The sequence below is a fragment of the Chlamydotis macqueenii genome, chromosome Z (assembly GCF_036417535.1).
Source record: "Chlamydotis macqueenii isolate bChlMac1 chromosome Z, bChlMac1.mat, whole genome shotgun sequence".
NCBI lineage: Eukaryota > Metazoa > Chordata > Aves > Otidiformes > Otididae > Chlamydotis > Chlamydotis macqueenii.
The window spans coordinates 35,077,551-35,096,526 of record NC_141593.1 but is presented as its reverse complement, the minus strand read 5'-3'; the positions used below and the strand labels follow the sequence as shown (position 1 = coordinate 35,096,526).

The window sequence follows — 18,976 nt, the reverse complement described above, 5'->3', positions numbered from 1 at the left end:
AGAACTGCTCATTGTGGCCGGTAGTTGCACTAGCTGAGAGATAAAATTTCTGCTTTGTGCTGGGAATGGCTATATAATTCTGCATAAAGGCAGAAAGATAAGATTTTAGGGAGTTTTTAATGCATTTTCTACTGTCTGTGGTGGTATGGCTTGAGAAAATACTTTTTTTTTTTTTTTTTTTTTTTTTTTTTAGTCAGCTGGGAAAGGCAGAAGAAGTAGAGGCTATGAAATACATATCTCTTTCCTGTTCCATCACAGCTTTGGGATGCTAGGATTAGGCTCTTTTGACTTGGCTCTTCTAGCTAATATACTACAAGCAACAGTGACCAGGCCACTGGAGTATGGGTGCCATCGTAGAGCTACAAATTTTCTAATGATTCCAGGGTGTGCAGTGCTCAATACTTCTCAGTATGGATGTTTACCACACAACTGCAAAATGGTAAATGACGTTTATGGATGTGTCCATATATACGGATGCATAGCATTAAGAGTATGAGTCTGACGAGTGGCTGGGAGGAGTAGGGAAAGCCCTCCTGTTGAGTCATGAGGTTCAGAAAGGAATCCCTTGCTTTCTTGAACTCCTTCTCAGAGAGGAGTCTAGGTGCAGGTAGGTCCAGTCTTAGTCCCAGACTTGGTCAACAGTTTATGTCTAAAGGATTAAATCTAGCCAGGGACATCAAAGACAGCAAGAAAAGCTTCTTTAAGTACATCAGGAATAAAAGGAAGACTAGGGAGAATGTGAGCCCTCTCCAGAAGGAAACAGGAGACCTAGTTACCCGAGACATGGAGAAGACTGAGGTACTCAATGACTTTTTTGCCTCAGTCTTCACTGGTGAGGGCTCTAGCCACATCGCCCAAGTCACAGAAGGTAAAGGTAGGGAGTGGGAGAATGAAGAACTGCCCACTGTAGCAGAAGATCAGGTTTGGGACCCTCTAAGGAACCTGAAGGTGCACAAGTCCATGGGACATGATGAGATGCATCCATGGGTCCTGAGGGAACTGGCAGATGAAGTTGCCCAGCCGATGGCCATCATACTTGAGAAGTGGCGGTCTGGTGAGGTTCCTGATGACTGGAAGAGGGGTAACACAACTCCCATTTTTTAAAAAGGAAACAAGGAAGACCCAGGGAACTACAGGCTGGTCAGTCTCACCTCTGTGCCTGGCAAGGTCATGGAGTAGATTCTCCTGGAAAGCATGCTAAGGCACATGGAATAGAAAGAGGTGGTTGGTGATAGCCAACATGGCTTCACCAAGGGCAGATTGTGCCTGACTAATTTGTTGGTCTTCTATGATGGGCTTACAGCAGCAGTGGACAAAGGATGAACATCATCTACCTGGACTTGTGCAAAGCATTTGATGCTGTCCCTCAAGACATCCTTCTTTCTAAACTGGAGAGACATGGATTTGATGGATGGACCACTTGGTGGATAAGGAGTTGGCTGGATGGCCGCACTCAAGAGAGTGCTGGTCAACAGCTCAATGTCCAAGTGGAGAACAGTGACAAGTGGCGTCCCTCAGGAGTCGGTACTGGCGCTGGGCCTTTTTAACACCTTTGTCGGTAACCTAGACAGTGGGATAGCATGCACCCTCAGCAAGTTCGCCGATGACACCAAGCTGTGCGGTGCCGTTGACATGCTGGAAGGGAGGGATGCCATCCAGAAGGACCTTGACAGGCTGGAAAGGTGGGCCCTTGCAGATCTCATGAAGTTCAACAAGGCCAAGTGCAAGGTCCTGCACATGGGTTGTGACAATCCCAGGCACAAATACAGGCTGGGCAGAGAATGAATTGAGAACAGCCCTGAGGAGGACTTGACTGTGGTGGTGGACGAGAAGCTCAACATGAGCTGGCAATGTGTGCTTGCACTCCAGAAAGCCAACCACATCTTGAGCTGCATCAAAAGAAGCGTGGCAAGCAAGTCAAGGGAGGTGATTCTGCCCCACTACTCTGCTCTCGTGAGACCCCACCTGCAGTACTGTGTCCAGCTCTGGAGCCGCTAACATAAGAAGGACATGGGCCCGTTGGAGTGAGTCCAGAGAAGGGCCACAAAGATGGTCAGAGGGCTGGAGCACCTCTCCTGTGAGGACAGGCTGAGAGAGCTGGGGCACCTCTCCTGTGAGGACAGGCTGAGAGAGCTGGGGCTGTTCAGCCTGGAGCAGAGAAGGCTCCAGGGAGACCTTACAGTCGTCTTCCAGTACCTAAAGGGGAGAGACTCTTTAGCAGGGTCTGTTGTGATAGGATGAGAGGTAATGATTTTAAAGTAGAGGGAGGTAGATTCAGACTTGATGAAGAAATTTTTTACAATGAGGGTGGTGGGACACTGGAACAGGTTGCCCAGAGAGGTGGTAGATGCCCCATCCCTGGAAACATTCAAGGCCAGGTTGGATGAGGCTCTGAGCAACCTGATCTAGTTGGAGATGTCCCTGCTTCTTGCAGAGGGGTTGGACTAGGTGATCTTTAAGGGTCCCTTCCAACCCTAACCATTCTATGATTCTATGACTCTGTGTGTGTGTGTGTGTGTGTGTGTGTGTTCAACTTTTGTCTGTCAGCTCCCTCTCAATGACTTTTGTGGAGACAGCTGTGCAAAGTTGCAAAGATAGAGAATATATTAAGTTGGCAGATATAACAGGAATTGCCATTGATAAATGCACTTATTGCAGAAATCGAGCTCGTATTAATAGTGCAGTGCTTTTGTTAAGAATAATTTCCTGGGTAACATCTGATGTAGTTGGAGGCGCAAATCTTACCAAAGACGTGTCCCTCCCTGGGGAGAAGAGAGGTCCAGGCCTGTCAAGCCATCCAGTTGTAGTTTTTGTGCTCAATATTGTGGATTCTAAATGCAAGATTTATACTTTTGACAAGGTGGGACCAAGTCAATTATTGTATACAGACTGGCCCTTTTAGAATCATAGAATCATAGAATGGTTAGGGTTGGAAGGGACCTTCAAAGGTCATCTAGTCCAACCTGCCTGCAAGGAGCAGGGACATCCCTGACTAGATCAGGTTGCTCAGAGCCTCATCCAGCCTGGCCTTGAACGTTTGCAGGGATGGGGCCTCCACCACCTTTCTGGGCAACCTGTTCCAGTGTTCTATAACTCGCATCGTAAAAAATTTTTTCCTAATTTCTAATCTAAATCTACCCCCCTCTATTTTAAAACCATTACCTCTCGTCCTATCGCAACAGGCCCTACTAAACAGCCTTTCCCCATCTTTCTTGTAGGCCCCCTTGAGGTATTAGAAGACTGCTATCAGGTCTCCCTGGAGCCTCCTCTTCTCCAGGCTGAACAGCCCCAACTCTCTCAGCCTGTCCTCATAAGAGAGGTGCCCCAGCCCTTTTATCATCTTCGTGGCCCTTCTCTGGACCTTCTCCAACTGGTCCATGTCCTTCTTGTGCTGGGGGCTCCAGAACTGGACACAGTACTCCAGGTGGGGTCTCACCAGGGCAGAGTAGAGGGGGAGAATCACCTCCCTCGACCTGCTGGCCACGCTTCTCTTGATGCAGCCCAGGATGCAGTTGGCCTTCTGGGCCGCAAGGGCGCATTGCCTGCTCATGTTAAGCTTCTCATCCACCAGCACTCCCAAGTCCTTCTCCTCAGGGCTGCTCTCAATCCATTCCCCGCCCAGCCTGTATTTGTGCCTGGGATTGCCATGACCCAGGTGCAGGACCTTGCACTTGGCCTGGTTGAACTTCATGAGGTTGGCACGGGCCCACCTCTCCAGCCTGTCAAGGTCCCTCTGGATGGCATCCCTCCCTTCCAGCATGTCGACGGCACCACACAACTTGGTGTCGTCGGCGAACTTGCTGAGGGTGCACTCTATCCCACTGTCCATGTTGCCGACAAAGATGTTGAACAGGGCCAGGCCCAGCACGGACCCCTGAGGGACGCCACTCGTGACCGGTCTCCACATGGACATTGAGCCGTTGACCACCACTCTCTGAGTGCGGCCATCCAGCCAACTCCTTATCCACCGAGTGGTCCGTCCATCAAACCCATGTCTCTCTAGTTTAGAGAGAAGGATGTCCTGTGGGACAGTGTCAAAAGCTTTGCACAAGTCCAGGTAGATGATGTCAGTTGCTCGTCCCTTGTCCACCGATGCCGTCACCCCGTCATAGAAGGCCACCAAATTGGTCAGGCACGATCTGCCCTTGGTGAAGCCATGTTGGCTGTCACCAACCACCTCCTTGCTCTCCATGTGCCTTAGCATGGTTTCCAGGAGAATCTGCTCCATGACCTGGCCAGGCACAGAGGTGAGGCTGACTGGCCTGTAGTTACCTGGGTCTACCAATGCTTTTCTAGCGTTGTTAATTGTGGAAGAGCAGTGAGACTGGATGGTTCAGCGTGAGGCAAAGCATTTGGTAGAGGTGTACTGGGGGTTGGTCTTTCTGGTTATACTGTACCAATATTGGGCTGGGAGGCCTTCACCCCACCCCATGCATCACTCAGTTGCTCTGATCGTTAGACTAACCTGCTGTGTTTAACCCACTATATTAAGCATGTTGCTTTTGTCTTGCAAGACCAGTGTCTCAACGCTTGCAAGGTAAGCATGCTGCTCAACTCTCGGGTCTTAGCCTGCTGCCTCCTGCTTGAAAGGTAAGTGTCTGCACCTGGCACCAACAAATCTGAACAAGGCTAGTATCCCACAGCAGGTACGGAGAGATACAGAGATACGTTTCTTATGGGTCAAATTCACATCAGGTTCCTTTCATTCATGGATGGTCTGTGTGTGTGTGTGAGATGATGGATGAAGTGTCAGAAATGCAGTGTATTAGGGCAGCAATGCAAACTGTCTCTTTGTAGCAGCAGCTGTACAGTGAAAAGATGTTTGAGATAACTGGTGGGTTCACAGCCATGTTTTCTTATTTCTGTACCCACAATTTATGTGGATCTACCGGCTCAAATCTCTTAAATTAAGAGTGTGTGAGGGCAAGAGTGACTGCAGGCAAGGATTACTTCTTTTCTTGCTCCTTCATCTTGTGTGAAACCCATTTATGCATAAGGAAGTAAAACAAAACCTTTAGTAATTCCATGAACTGAGGTTCTTGTAATGCCTTGCACAAGGGATAAGCAGTCTTCCACAGTGTCATGAGGACAACTGAATAGAAGAAAGTAGATTTTTGCAGTGTATTTGAGGTATATGTTGAAGTGATCATATGTTTTTGCCTAATAACTCATAGTTTTAATTGTTTTGCCTGTAGAAGAGTGTATATTAATTTTCAGTATAAGTACAGAGAGGTTTCTGATCAGAGCTGAGCTGGTAAATGGTCTAAAATACTTGGTAGCTACTCAGGAAACTTTTTTTAGTGGAGATTAGGAGAAGATGGGATGAGTAGGGACTGAAAAGGATATGAGTGCTCCAGTTTGAGCTAGGCCATGGGGTCCTTTTGCAAGCCTGAATTACATTCATGGCTTGATAGTTCTGGTGCGATCTTCTGTGTTGCATCATTTGGAAAAATTCCATTGGTACGGTGCTGCACAGATCATCAAAGGCCATGAAATATGTTGTGTGAGAAATGTCTGACTCCTTGTCCTTGAAACAGATTTACTGTAGCTGTTCTGTTTCCCTCTTATGCAGTGCTCTTATTGCATTCCACACTGTCCCACGTGGTGGAAGTTGTTTGACTCTCAGGTAATTTGTGGCGATGGAAAGATCAAATGACCAAATGAAGATTCTTGACAGTAATTTTTATGAAAGGTGCTGATCTGAATGCAGTATGTATCAGCTCAGAGAAAGGTTAGCTCAGTGTGAGGTTTGCATAGTTAGACATCTGTGGTGGAAATACTGGTCCTTTTAACAAGCGTTTTTCGATGCTGAATGCTAGGTGCAGCTATACTGTGAGTATTTTTTTCACCTGTCACTTTGTGCCGATTCTGGACACTTAGATGCATCTTTTCACTGATGGAGATGATGATGTCATGTTGCTGAGTGATGTCATCTCCCAGTGCAAGGGGAGTTTGATTTTACTTGTGGCAGTTTTTGTGTGGAAAGTGAGTTGGCCGCTGGAGTGTGTCTTTTTATTTTTATTTATTTATTTATTTTAAATAAGGTGCATCTGTTTACATTGTAGCATATTCTGCTTATCTCCATCTTAAAATCCTGAAGTCCCTTTCTGAAGATGTTTGAAAGGGTTTTTGTTACTGCCTGTTGCAGTTCTTGTGAACATTTCTTGGGAGTAAAGTGAAATAAAGCACTTAGGTGCTGAGTGACTGCAGTGATAACTAGTTTCAGTGGGAGTTACTAAGATTATTTTGCTTCTGAACTGGTTTAAGAACTTGAAACAGTGTCTGTCAGAATGAACCCATCTCCAAGACGCAGCTTCTGTAAATGAAGAGCACCGGTATGGAAAGCACTGAAACTTCAGTAACTTGGAGAGCAGAAATATAATAGCCTGGAAATATCAAACTGTGGAAGTCTCCCGAGATGAGACGTCCTACACAGCACTTGCGAGATCACTTTCATTTTCAGCAGTTTGTGATGTCATTTTCACAGTGCAGAGTGTTAGTTTTCACACAGACCAAACATTGCAAACTCAAGAAAAACTGAGCAAGACCAAGATGAAATTCTTTCCACAGAGCCCTTTTTCTAAATGAATTCTGGCTTTTACGTTTTAACCAATCTTTAAAAAACTGAGTGGGATTTCTTTTAGCAGATACTAAAGATGCTTAAGGCTTCATCATTTTTGCTATATTGGAAATAGTTTGCTAACAAACTGACAGCTGCATGTGTAGAAAGAGCTTTAGAAAAGGCCAGAATTGGATTCAGTTTCAGTACAGTTCTTAGAATCCTAACATAAAAAAAAAAATTTCTTTATTCCTACAGAAGAACCAAATTGATTCTAAAAATAAATATATAAATGGAAAGCCTATACTGGAGACTCTAAATTATTTGATTTTAGTTCTGTCAGTCCTCCTCATAGTGACTGGCAATTTCCTACCTATTTCTTTCACATATTACGGCCTATTACAGTTACCTATTGCCAGTTCAATCCCTGGTTACTATGTATGAGTAAAGTGCCGTAGAATGAAAGCCTTATAGACATCAGAGTCTTTTAGCATTGCAAGAACAGAGGTCCTTTGTTTTTTCAAGATGATTTTTTAAACTCTTCTTTTTCTGTTCCCTTCTCTTCCCATAGAAAATGTGGGGTTTTTATAAAATACTTTCAGTTGGGAAAAGGTAGCATTTGGACTGATCTCATCTCCAAAATGCAGGAAGAGAGATGGCATTGCGGCATTAGTTCTTTACAGCAGTTGTGTATCTTGATGTATCTCCACTGGCTGTGTGTCACTGGCTCCAATATTCAGTCTATGTAATGCTTAAACGATTAGAGAGTGAGTGGGGAATCAAAAGGAAAGTTTAGAAGTATTTTCTAGATTCCTGTGATATTCTTGAACACAGGAAATGTTTGGAGTATACTTCACATGACATAATCAAAGGAGGGATTTCAAAGGCAGGAAAAAAATATGTCTTCATGTACTTAGTCTCACTGGGCCCATGCAGAATGGGTCTCATCCTTTTATGAAACACCTTCTCTCAACTTAAAGACTGTAAAGTGAGTGGTTGATTCTTCTTGATTTTGGGAAAGATGTAGGTTTATTCTTCTGGCCTTGGCTTGAAGAGAAAAAAAATTGTGCGGAGATGAGCCAGTAAAGGGTAGCTACCAATCCCATTTAAACCAATGGAGGAGATGCAGACTCAAAGCACTGCTTAAAAACTCAGACCTGGAGTGCTCAGAGTCCTTGTCTTCAGTACAGCACATAATTTATCTAGAAAAGGCATAAAACCAGCAAAAGTGCATATAAATTCCCAGTCCGGTTTAACTTGTGCTTTTATATCAATACAATAAAAAAGTAGTACAAAGGAATCAATATGTAGAACAAAGAAATCTCAGGGGAAGACGGGGCTTGGATACTGTGTGTATTTTTGTCAGGTAGTGTTGTGGCAAAGGTTGTCCTGGATTACTTCTTCCCTTCTTCTGTGTATGGCATACCTGTCCTGTCACCGGGCACCACCGAGAAGAGCCCAGCTCCCTCCTCTTTTATGCCTAGCCCCACCAGCTATTTATTCTCTCTGAGCCTTCTCTCCTCTAAGCTTTCTCAGTCTCTCCTTGTACGAGAAATGTTCCAGTCCTTTAGCATCCTTGTCGCCCCTTGCTCCAGTATGTCCATGTCTCATACGGCGGAGTCCAGAACCGGACACAGCATTCAGATGACTTTTCCTTAGTGCTGAGTAGAGGAGGGATCACTTCCCTTGGTGAGCTGGCAATGCTCTGTTACATGCAATCCAGAGTGCCACTGGCCTTTAGCATAAGGGCATGTTGCTGTCTCCTGGCCAGCTTGTCTACCAGGACCACCACAGCCTTTTCTGACAAACTGCTCTTCAGCTGGTTGGATATAACACTGTCCTACTGCCTGGGGTTATTCCTCTCCAAATGCAAGACTTTGCAGTTACCTTTGTTGAATTTCATGATATTCCTGTTGACCCATTTCTTCGTCCTAGTGGGGCCCTTCTGAATGGCAGCACACACAGTGGATCTATCAACAACCTTTTCCAGTTTTGTATCATTTGCAAACCTGCTGGTGATGCCATCTGTCCCATCATCCAGGTCCTTCATAAAGATATTCAATAGTATTTACCCCATTATAGCTGGGGCACACAGCTGGTGTCTGGCTTCTGGCTGGACTTTGTGCCACTGATCACAACCCTTTGACTCCAGCAGCTCAGGCATTATTTAGTCCACCTCAGTGTCCACTTACCTAGCCCATACTCCCATCAGTTTGTCAATGAGGATGTTATGGGAGACAGTGTCAAAAGCCTTACCAAAAGTCAAGATAAGCAACATCTACTGCTCTCCCCTCACCTACCAAGCCAATCTTCTCATTGTAGGAGGCTTTCAGTTTGGTTTAAGCATGATTTCCTCTTCAGAAATCTGTGCTGACCACTTGAGATGACCTCCTTGACCCTTTTTGACAGCCAGTGCCCAGGATTATTTACTCAGTTATCTTCACAGGGATTGAGGCTGACTGGCCTGTAGTTCTCCAGATCCTCCTTCTTGCCTTTTTTGAAGACAGGAATGACATTTACTTTCTCCCAGCCCTAAGGAACCTCCCCTCTATTGTCACAACCTTTCAATGATAAAGAGAATGGCCTCAAAGTGACATGAGCCAATTCCCTCAGTGCTTATGGGTGCTCCATAGGCCTAAGTATGCTCTTTGGTTTTTTCCTAACCTGCTTCTCCTCCACCAATGGTAAGTCTTCCTTGTCCTAGACTTTGCCACTGATTTTAGGGAGCTGAGATTGCTGAAAGCTGGTCATACCAGTAAAGACCGGGGCTGAGACTGAGATTCAGAGGTCACGGCCTCACTCTTTAATATAATTAGGTGCTTAGGAAGTATGAACAGCTGGTTCTTGCAAATCAAAGCTGTTGATCTTGAGAAAGATGCAAACCATTTGTGTGAGCCAAAAATAATTTCCTGGGGCTTGATCAGCTGTGCTGGCTTTCTTTTCCAGCAGATTTTGTGCTGCAGAGGGAACAACCTCTGCTGCTCAGGAGAGTAAGCTTTACTCAACATTTGTCTCTAAGGTCTCTCCCTGCTGCTTAGCATGTTTAGACATGGAAGTCAGTATTAAGCATCAGTAAATATTTCTTGCAACCATTGTTTCTCAAATAGTGGGAAGTGCTAATGGTTAGAAAATCCTGACTTTATCAAGGACTTAGAAAATACTGCTGAAGCATTAAATTCTTCCCTTATTGCATAGGCGGAGTACAAAAGTAATCTTTTTTTTTACATGTTATTTCAAAATTTCTATTTAGTGAATTGTAGTGTGAGTGGATTGAGAAGAGATGTTTTGTGATATCAGATGTTCTGATGTAACTTCTTTCAGAGCCATCAACATAGCAATTGTAGAATAAGATGTCAGAACATGAAATAAAACATTAAAACATTAAACTAATAAAAAGGGAAAATATGAAGACAGATTAACAGGAAAACACACCTGTTTTTAAAAACAAACAAAAGTATTACATTAAGTTGCCTGAAAATCAACCTATTTTCATGGGTTATTTCCATCAGTACCTTCTGAAGGAAAACAGCTGCCCACAATGATTATCTCTTTCTATTACAAGTTGAATTGGTGTTATGATGGCACAGATGGTTGTTCTTGGCAGGATTTTGCAGATAGGTACTGCTATAGATGTTGGGTTTCTGATGTCAGCTGGGAACTTGTGACCTTCAATCCATTTTCAGTTTCCTCCTTTAGTCTGCTTTTCAGGCTATGATGAAGCTTGTATTTGACTGCACCTAAGGAAAAGAATGAATGTACATGAACCATGGAATAGTTAAGGTTGGAAGGGACCTTTAAAGGTCATCTAGTACAACAGTCCTGCAAGGAGCAGGGACATCCCTGACTAGATCAGGTTGCTCAGAGCCTCATCCAACCTGGCCTTGAATGTTTCCAGGGATGGGGCATCTACCACCTCTTTGGGAAACGTGTGCCAGTGTTCTACAACCCTCAGTGTAAAAAACTTCTTCCTTTTATCAAGTCTGAATCTACCTCTCTCTATTTTAAAACCATTACCTCTCGTCCTATCGCAACAGGCCCTGCTGAAGAGTTTCTCAGTGTCTTTCCTGTAGGCCCTCTTTAGGTACTGGAAGGCCACTATAAGGTCTTCTCAGAGCCTCCTCTGCTCCAGGCTGAACAGCCCCAACTCTCTCGGCCTGTTCTCACAGGAGAGGTGCTCCAGCCCTCTGACCATCTTCGTGGCCCTTCTCTGGACTCACTCCGACAGGCCCATGTCCTTCTTATGTTAGGGGCTCCAGAGCTGGACACAGTACTGCAGGTGGGGTCTCATGAGAGTGGAGGAGTGGCGCAGAATCACCTCCCTCGACCTGCTGGCCACACTTATTTTGATGCAGCTCAAGATGTGGTTGGCTTTCTGGAGTCCAAGCACACATTTTCAGCTCATGTTGAGCTTCTCATCCACCAGCACCCCCAAGTCCTTCTCCTCAGGGCTGTTCTAAATCCACTCTCCACCCAGCCTGTATTTGTGCCTGGGATTGTCACAACCCATGTGCAGGACCTTGCACTTGGCCTTGTTGAACTTCATGAGGTCTGCATGGGCCCACCTTTCCACCATGTCAAGGTCCCTCTGGATAGCATCCCTCCCCTCCAGCATGTTGATGGCACTGCAAAGTTTGATGTTGTTGACGAACTTGCTGGGAGTGCACTCTATCCCACCGTCCATGTTGCCAATGAAGGTCTTAAACAGGGCTGGGCCCAACACTGACCCCTGAGGAATGCCACTCATTGCTGGTCTCGTGGACATTGAGCCATTGACCAGCACTTTCTGAGTGCAGCCATCCAGCCAATTCCTTATCCACCAAGTGGTCTGTTCATCAAATGCATGTTTCTCCAGTTTAGAAAGAAGGATGTCTTGAGGGACAGTGTCAAATACTTTGCACAAGTCCAGGTAGTTTACATCAGTTGTTCGTCCTTTTCCACTGGTGCTGTAACCCCATCATAGAAGGCCACCAAATTGTTCAGTTTGCCCTCAGTGAAGCCATGTTTGCTGTCAACAATCACCTCTTTCTATTCCACGTGCCTTAGCATGGTTTCTAGGAGGATCTGCTCCATGACCTAGCCAGGCACAGAGGTGAGACTGTCTATAAGTACTGTATTTTTTTTTTTCAGCCTTGTAAAGCATTCTGCAAATTGTGCATTGAACTTTTTGTTGCTTGGTCTGCCAGAGTAATTTGCAGACCTGCATGTTGTACCCCTAGCAGTGTTTAATTTCTTGAGCTATGGCAGCACTACCTTCTGAGCAATCTTACTGTGAGCGTGTTCATCTAAATGTTTGAAATAGTGGTGCTCTCAGTAATAATTTTTCATGTGAGTCAACATCAGTTCATCAAGAGCTTGTTATGGTTGGATAAAATGGGCTAAAGGATTGCAAATTGCTGTCATCTTTGTACAGGTTATTCTAAGCATCAAAGCTAATAACGCAATGAGCTTAAGGTAATTTTCTCATCTGTATTCCTTGTCCTCGCCATTGGTTTGGATATGTTGTAATTTAGAATTTGCTGCTTTGTTGTAAATACAGGAAGGAGTGACGAGGGCATGTGAATCCTGTGTCTCCCCTTTGAATTATCACGTGCTGGTTTCTCATGTCCCAGGACATGTCACTCTATAGATATGTCCCAGCTACCTGTACTTAGTGCAAAGAACAGGCAAGAATCAAGACTAACTGGTAGGAGAGGTGAGTGAAGTGGCATCCATTTATACTCCTGCAGTTCTGGCTTGGTTAATATAACCTTTTTTTTTTGCCTATTTAGTATCAAATTCTGCCTTTCCTGATTTCACTTGTGTTTTGTCTCTCCTATTTACAGTGCATGCAAATAGATGGATTCTGACGTGTATTTTATTATTGCTGGATTGGTGTATTTTTCCAAGTAAAGTAGTAGCTACTACTACACGCTGAAGGCACTTTGTTGCTCTGGCAGTCACTGTCCAGATTAGTGCAGATATGGTAAAGGGTCAGTGAACAGGGATTTGTGAAAAGGATCCTTACTCGCTGTGAGATCACCAGCTTGCTTGTTTCTCTCTGAATAATATTAGTGCACAACTAATACCGCATTGCCTTACTGTGAGATAACAGCCCAAGATAATGGGAGCAAGCAAGAGTTGGTGGTACTTGCAGTCTTCTAGTGTCTTAGACTTTTCACCAGAAGATGGCAGCAGGCTGATGCTAGCCGTAAATATTTTGGTGGCTTACCATTGGGTAAATGTGGAGATACTGTGCTAAGTACTTTGAACTGAATAGTTTACCCTAGCTCACCCTGAGAAACTGGGCATTGCAAAGCATTGCATGTCAAGCAGTTTTGTGGGTTTGTAGGTGTGTCTGGCTGCTGGCCTGCAAGTCTTCTGCAAGTCCTGGCCATTGTTCAGTGACGTGCTTTCATGTGACAGTCTTTCAAGAGCATTTATTTTGGAAGGAAAATCAAAGCAGGTAGAGGTGTTGTTTAAATAAGATTGCATTTGTTGCACATTGCCTTTCAGTTCAGGAAAATGTTTCATTCTGTTCCTAGAATTAATTTTCCTGGCAATAAATTTCAGTTAAATGTGAATGCACGTTTTCTGTGATGGAGACAGCAGAAGCGGAGAAAGGACTGGAACTGATATTGCACAATGCAGAAAGAATTCTTTTCAATGAAAAGCCTATGTAAATATTGATAAAAAATGTGGAGTTCAGCAGCTCTTGCAGATGTTTTGTGGCATCTTTAATGGAAAATAAGCTACGTTGGCCAGAGAAACAAATACGTTTTTTACCCTGTAGCCAGAAGTTAATATCCACCATAGTAAACGTTGAGCATGTTAACAAGCACAAAATGTCAGTTAGATACATTTATGAATTTTCTATTTTCAGTGCACTCAAATATTGCAGAATAACTTCACTATTGGCAAAAACCTCCTTCTGAAGAATGTAAGGAGAGGAAAATGCAGGTGTTTTTCTTAAATGAGAAGTAAACTACCAAGTCCAGTCTGTGTGATCCATTGCACTGTGGCTTGATAAAATTTAATGCTAAACCTTTGTATTTCCCTATGTGCCTGAGGTTGGGTTCCTTTAAGGTATTCAATATGGGCAGACATAAGAAGATGTTACCTGGCCTAAGGTCTCTTGGGTTTGCCAGACAGAGTTGCCAGCTAACAGAGATGAACTACAGACTGAGTCCCAGATGCCACAGCCTAAATACTGTGTGCCTTTGCCACTTTTTGCTACGTGCTTCTTCCTAATCCACATCCATAACAGTGATGTGCCTGCAGCTGGTTTTAATGACCTCTTTACAGCAAAACATGCTAACAATTCCAAAACAAACAAGCCAAAGTAAAAGATCCAAACTCACTGAAACCATGGCTCTTAAGTAAGTCTTTACCTGTGGAAAATTTGGTGTTTGATTGTGTAAGCTAAACTATACCACACTCCACATCGACAACAGGGCTGGACTGATCTTCTACAGGCAATGGTAATTCCAGTGTTTCCCCCCTTTTGAATGCTTCATTTCACAGTTCCTTGAACTGTTATAAGGTCTAGGTATTGTGTGTAGTGCTTAAGAGGAATATTGCATCAGAAAACTTCCAATTCCATAATTTGAGAACAACCTTTCCAGGCATGTTTATGAAAAAGTAACCACAATGTTGTTATCAAAGTCGTTCTTTCAATATGCAAGATGGCAGAAGTTAATTCATTTCTGACATTCAGTTAGCTTAAGATGTGCGCTTGCATTCCCAGTAAACGCCACTGTTGGGGCTTTCAAGTCTGTCTGATGACCAGCATTGCAGAAGGCAAATGTAAGGTATGAAGAATGTCAGATTTCAAACATTCACATATGTTTTTGTTATAAATCTTATTATACATATTACTTAGCATTAAAAGGCTGCACACAGACATACTTCTGTATCTAGATCTACAAACTGTTGTATTTGGGTTTTGAAGGGCCTGAGAACCTCTGGCTAGTGAGCTATCATGAGTTCACATACCTGCAACTGAATGCAGTAGTATAAGGGGGCTTTGACATGCCAAAGACATAGCGTATATTTTGCCAGGTTATTGTGCAGCTAGTGCAACTTGCCTTATTGTGTAATTAAATTGATCACTAAAAGCAAAATCCGAATTTCGTCCTAGCACTTTGACACAACTTCTCCCTTCTCCCATTCTTCTTCCTTCCCACTTAAGCCCTGGGTATGCTTTTGCCTCTGAGGGCTTTCCATAATTCCTTTCAACCCACTGACGTCCCTCTACACTGTCTGTCCTCTGGTCTAAGGCCAGACAGTGCCTTTATTGTCTTCCTGTGTGTTTTCTCCCCATCCTCCCTCTAGGCACATTTGCTTCTTCTAGTTTCAGGTGTTCCTCTGCTGCTTCCAGCCCCCAGTGTCTTTCTAACATCTCTTTATACATCTGAGACCATCTGTTCTCAGCTTACAGCTTTTTTTTTGCTCCACATACCTGACTCATGCAGGGACTTTTCTGATGGGAAACCAGCAGGAACTGTGTTTTAACGTGTGTGAACAAGGTGATCCTCGCTGCCTGTCAAAAAGGCTGGAGGAGGTCTTTACTGTGCTCCCATGTTATTTACCTGCTCACAGCTCACAGCCTGCTTCTTCAAAAGAGAAAAATCCTGGAGAAAGGCCCCTTCATGTTTCCTAGCATTTCCAAAACCTGCTTTTAAAATATCGGTGTGCTTTGTCAATTACAGTATTTAGCAACACTATGTAGAAAGCACTGTGTCAATGAAAATGTGTTATTCTGCACTCTGGAGTCAGCCGAGGGACTTGATCAGGAATGCAGGTAAACTGCACTAAGACATCAGTAGTTACATAAGACTTCCCAAATTTAAATTTCCAGAATAATTTGCACTTATTTTCATAAGAAATGGCCATATGGGAAGCAATTGTATATATTAGGGAAAAGGAAAACGGAGCAATTAAAATTCCCATCTGTAGGTCAGGCCAGCAATTTGCAAAGTTTGACAGATGCATGTAGATATGAGAAAGAACATGAAACTATGTGACCATTTTAGCATGATCTCATGCATTTCGGAAAGCCAATCAACCTGACTGTCAAGAGTGAACGAAAGAGCGGTGAGCGTGGCTTCACCCGCGTAGGCACAATCCAGCTGGCTCACGGTTTTTAAATAAAAAAAAAACCTCAGACCTCAGGGCAGAGGACACTCACTCTGATCTCCTGACCATTTTGAGCCTGGAGTCATGGCCTTGTGCACAACATGAAATGTGATGTTCTACTGCTTCTGAGGAGTTGTTCTCTTTGCCCTGTGTTACCTTCTGTATTGGATTGTCTGTCAGGCTGGCAGGGGCCATGGGTGATCACAAGTCACAAATAGCTGTGGCTTTTTCATTGGTGGTGCTGCTGCAGCTGTGTTTTCAGCTCTCTCTGCAGTGAGGCGTTTGCTATATTTTCTGGCCAAAATGGAATAGACTGCTAGGCGATGCTCTGCCTGCCCTGACTTAGCCACTGGCTGCCAGGCGCTCTGCCTTGAGTGCTTTGGCGTCTGTTCTGGCTGTATTGTGCTTTTGCGTACAAAGCTTCCTAAAGAAAAAGCTTCACAAGTTAATGCTTTGTAAGAAGTACACAAGTTGCAGGTTTTGGGAAAGAAAACCCTGAAAATATTATGGCAGTTTTAAGTAAAAGAATATATATATTTTCCCTCCAAAATCTAACAGTGCTTGCTGATTTTGTTAACTTTATTGTAGTAAAAACTAGTATTTAAAAACCTACCTAAAGCTTATGAAAGTTGAATTCTACTTTTTATTCTTACAAATTCCTAGTTTACAAACTGACGGCCTCAGCTTTTTTTTCTGCCAAAAGGGCTCTAGTATTCAGATTGTTACGGATGGCTGTTGATAGGTATCTGAAGTTCACTCTGTGCAAGTTTACCGTCATTAGAAGCTGTGCAATCTGGAAATATCTTAGGTTTCTCTGAAGTTTTTAGGAAAGCCAGATAATCAAAATACCTTAATAGATTCTAGCCACATGCAATGGTAATATAGATATCCAATGTAAGCATCATAGGAAAAACCAAGTCATATACTTATATGCAAGTTTTGCATGTCTCTATTTTTTTTTTCCTTGCCATTTCCAGACTTTTAAAAATAATCAAGTGAATGGGGAAAAAAAAAAAGGCGATGGTAGCTACAACATTGTTTAGCTTTTGCTTAGAGGGCCCTGTGATGAACCCACTATTAATAGGTCCACTTTGATGTCAAGTATCTGTTTCTGTTTGCAGAAAACTCCTCAAAGTTTTCACCCAAAATGTGTGCTTTTTCCACAGTTAACAGAATCCATCCAAGGTATAGACATAGTAGTTATTCTTAGTTATTGTTAATTATTGTTTTCTTAGGATGAGACAATGTTGACCAAGAAAAGCTCTAGATAATTCAAGATCCAGTTCAAACTTAAAGCTGATGAAAGTTTGATAAAACAGAGGTTAAATACAAAAAGTGTTTTACTACGGGAAAGGATGAACTAAGAAATTAATCTCTTATCAAAAGGACTGACTGTGTTCGTACTTTATAACTCTGGAAGTACAGAAGCCCATCACCTATAACCAGTAAAAAATGACTATCCATTTTTCCATTTCCAGAAACAGAAAGCTGTTAAGAATTTCAGGATTTCTGACAGCTTCCTCATGGCTGGAATTCTTCTGTAGAGGGAATAGTTCAACAGGAAACTTAAATTTTTCCTGATGTGTAACTCACTCCATTTGACTTTTTTTCCAGTCAAAAAGGGTTTTTTTTATGGCTTAAGAACTTCTGTGCTGGCAAAGCAAGGTGACTGTCTCTTTTAACAGTTGGCCAAAATTTGCCTGCAATTTTCTAAGCGCGATGGACTCCTAGAGCAGCTTATGATCTTTCCAGGCTCTTTATGCTGTCAGATTGTAGTGCCATGTTGCTAACCAGACTTTTCCATAGCACTTCAGGTTGTAAATTTAATACAAAGGTAAAAGTAGGAAAACTGCCTTTCTTTTTGCATGAGGAGGGACAAATTTTATGTAGGTGTGAGGGACTTGTTTAAATATCTTCCCCTCCTTAACCTTTCGTTTTTTGGCTTGCATTATGGGGAGTGTGTTAGAAATTACACAGATCACAGCAAACAGATTTTGGAGACCTTCTGGCAAAGTTTTATCAGCACTCGTCTTACGCTTCCTGAAAGTTGGAGCAGTTGGTGAAAACACACTTTTGGAAATTGTTTTGCAGAAGCCTTCATTTTTTACTATGGCACCAAGCTTGAGTCCTGTTAAAAGAATACAGGACCTTATTTCCTTCTCAAATACTCCTGTTATACACCGCTTTAAATCTACTGATTGCAGAGGAACAGATCCTCATTTCACTAGTATAAAAGGAAATTATGTGTAGAAGGTATTGCCCCAGGTTCTCTGAATCTACAACAGTTTTTAAAGTCCTCTTCAGCTGTCTCTTAAAGAAAATCACTGTTTTGCCCTAAAATCAATGGAAATCCGTTCCCATTCTTTATGACACAGAAATTAATTGGTGGCATTACTTTACAAAAAAAAATAAATATTCTAAGTCTTACTTGAATTTCAGGACAATGAGCTGTGGTCCATATATTTACAGATTGCACAGCATCCCACTGCTGTGTCAGGTGAATCAGCCAAGCTTATAGAACATGCTAAAGCAGTGATAAATCTGAAGAAGAATTAAAGGCATAGGCAAAGTGAGCAAACTGTGGGTTGGATCTCCACTCCACTTGTCTTAGGGATTTCCACTGGCTCCAGGCTGTGTTTGTGGAGGTGCACGTGGCATGCAGGTTTTAAGGCAAGGTTTGAAAAAATAGATGAGATTCTGGGAGGAATCAGAGATTGCTGGGCAAAGAATTTCTCCTTTCTAAAGAAGACAGTCACTGTGAGAGAGCAAAAAGTGGGGTGTTTTAGCAGAGGGAAGGGACTCAGGCTACCACCATGATGTAGAAGAACTCCATGGAATCATAGGACCATAGAATATCTGAAGTTGTAAGGGACCCATGAAGATCACAGAGTCCAACTCCCTGCTTCTCGCAGGGCTACCTAAAACTAAACCATAACACTATCAGATGCTCCTTGAACTCTGACCAGCTTGGTTCCAAGATCACTTTCCCGGGGAGCCTGTTCCGGTGACTGACCACCTTCTCAGTGAAGAAGTTTTTTCTAATGTACAATCTGAACTTCTCATGGTGCACATGAAAACTTCTCTGTTTTCTTGTGTCCTATTGCTGGTCACCAGACAGAGGGGATCAGCACCTCCCCCTCCACTGCCCACTTTGAGGAAGTTGTAGACTGCAATGAGGTCACTCCTCAGCCTTGTCTTCTCCAAGCTGAACAAGCCAAATGACCTCAGCCGCTCCTTGGAAGTCTTGCCCTCAAGGCCTTTCACCATCTTGGTCACCCTTCTCTGCACACACTTTGACAGTTT

The 18,976-nt window shown here is 43.3% G+C and overlaps 1 protein-coding gene across 1 annotated transcript in view; it reads left to right on the top strand.

Annotated features, from left to right (window-relative positions):
- SAXO1 (stabilizer of axonemal microtubules 1) overlaps nt 1-18,976 on the top strand; it is a 38,360-nt gene that overhangs the window by 2,431 nt on the left and 16,953 nt on the right. The window lies entirely within an intron of this gene.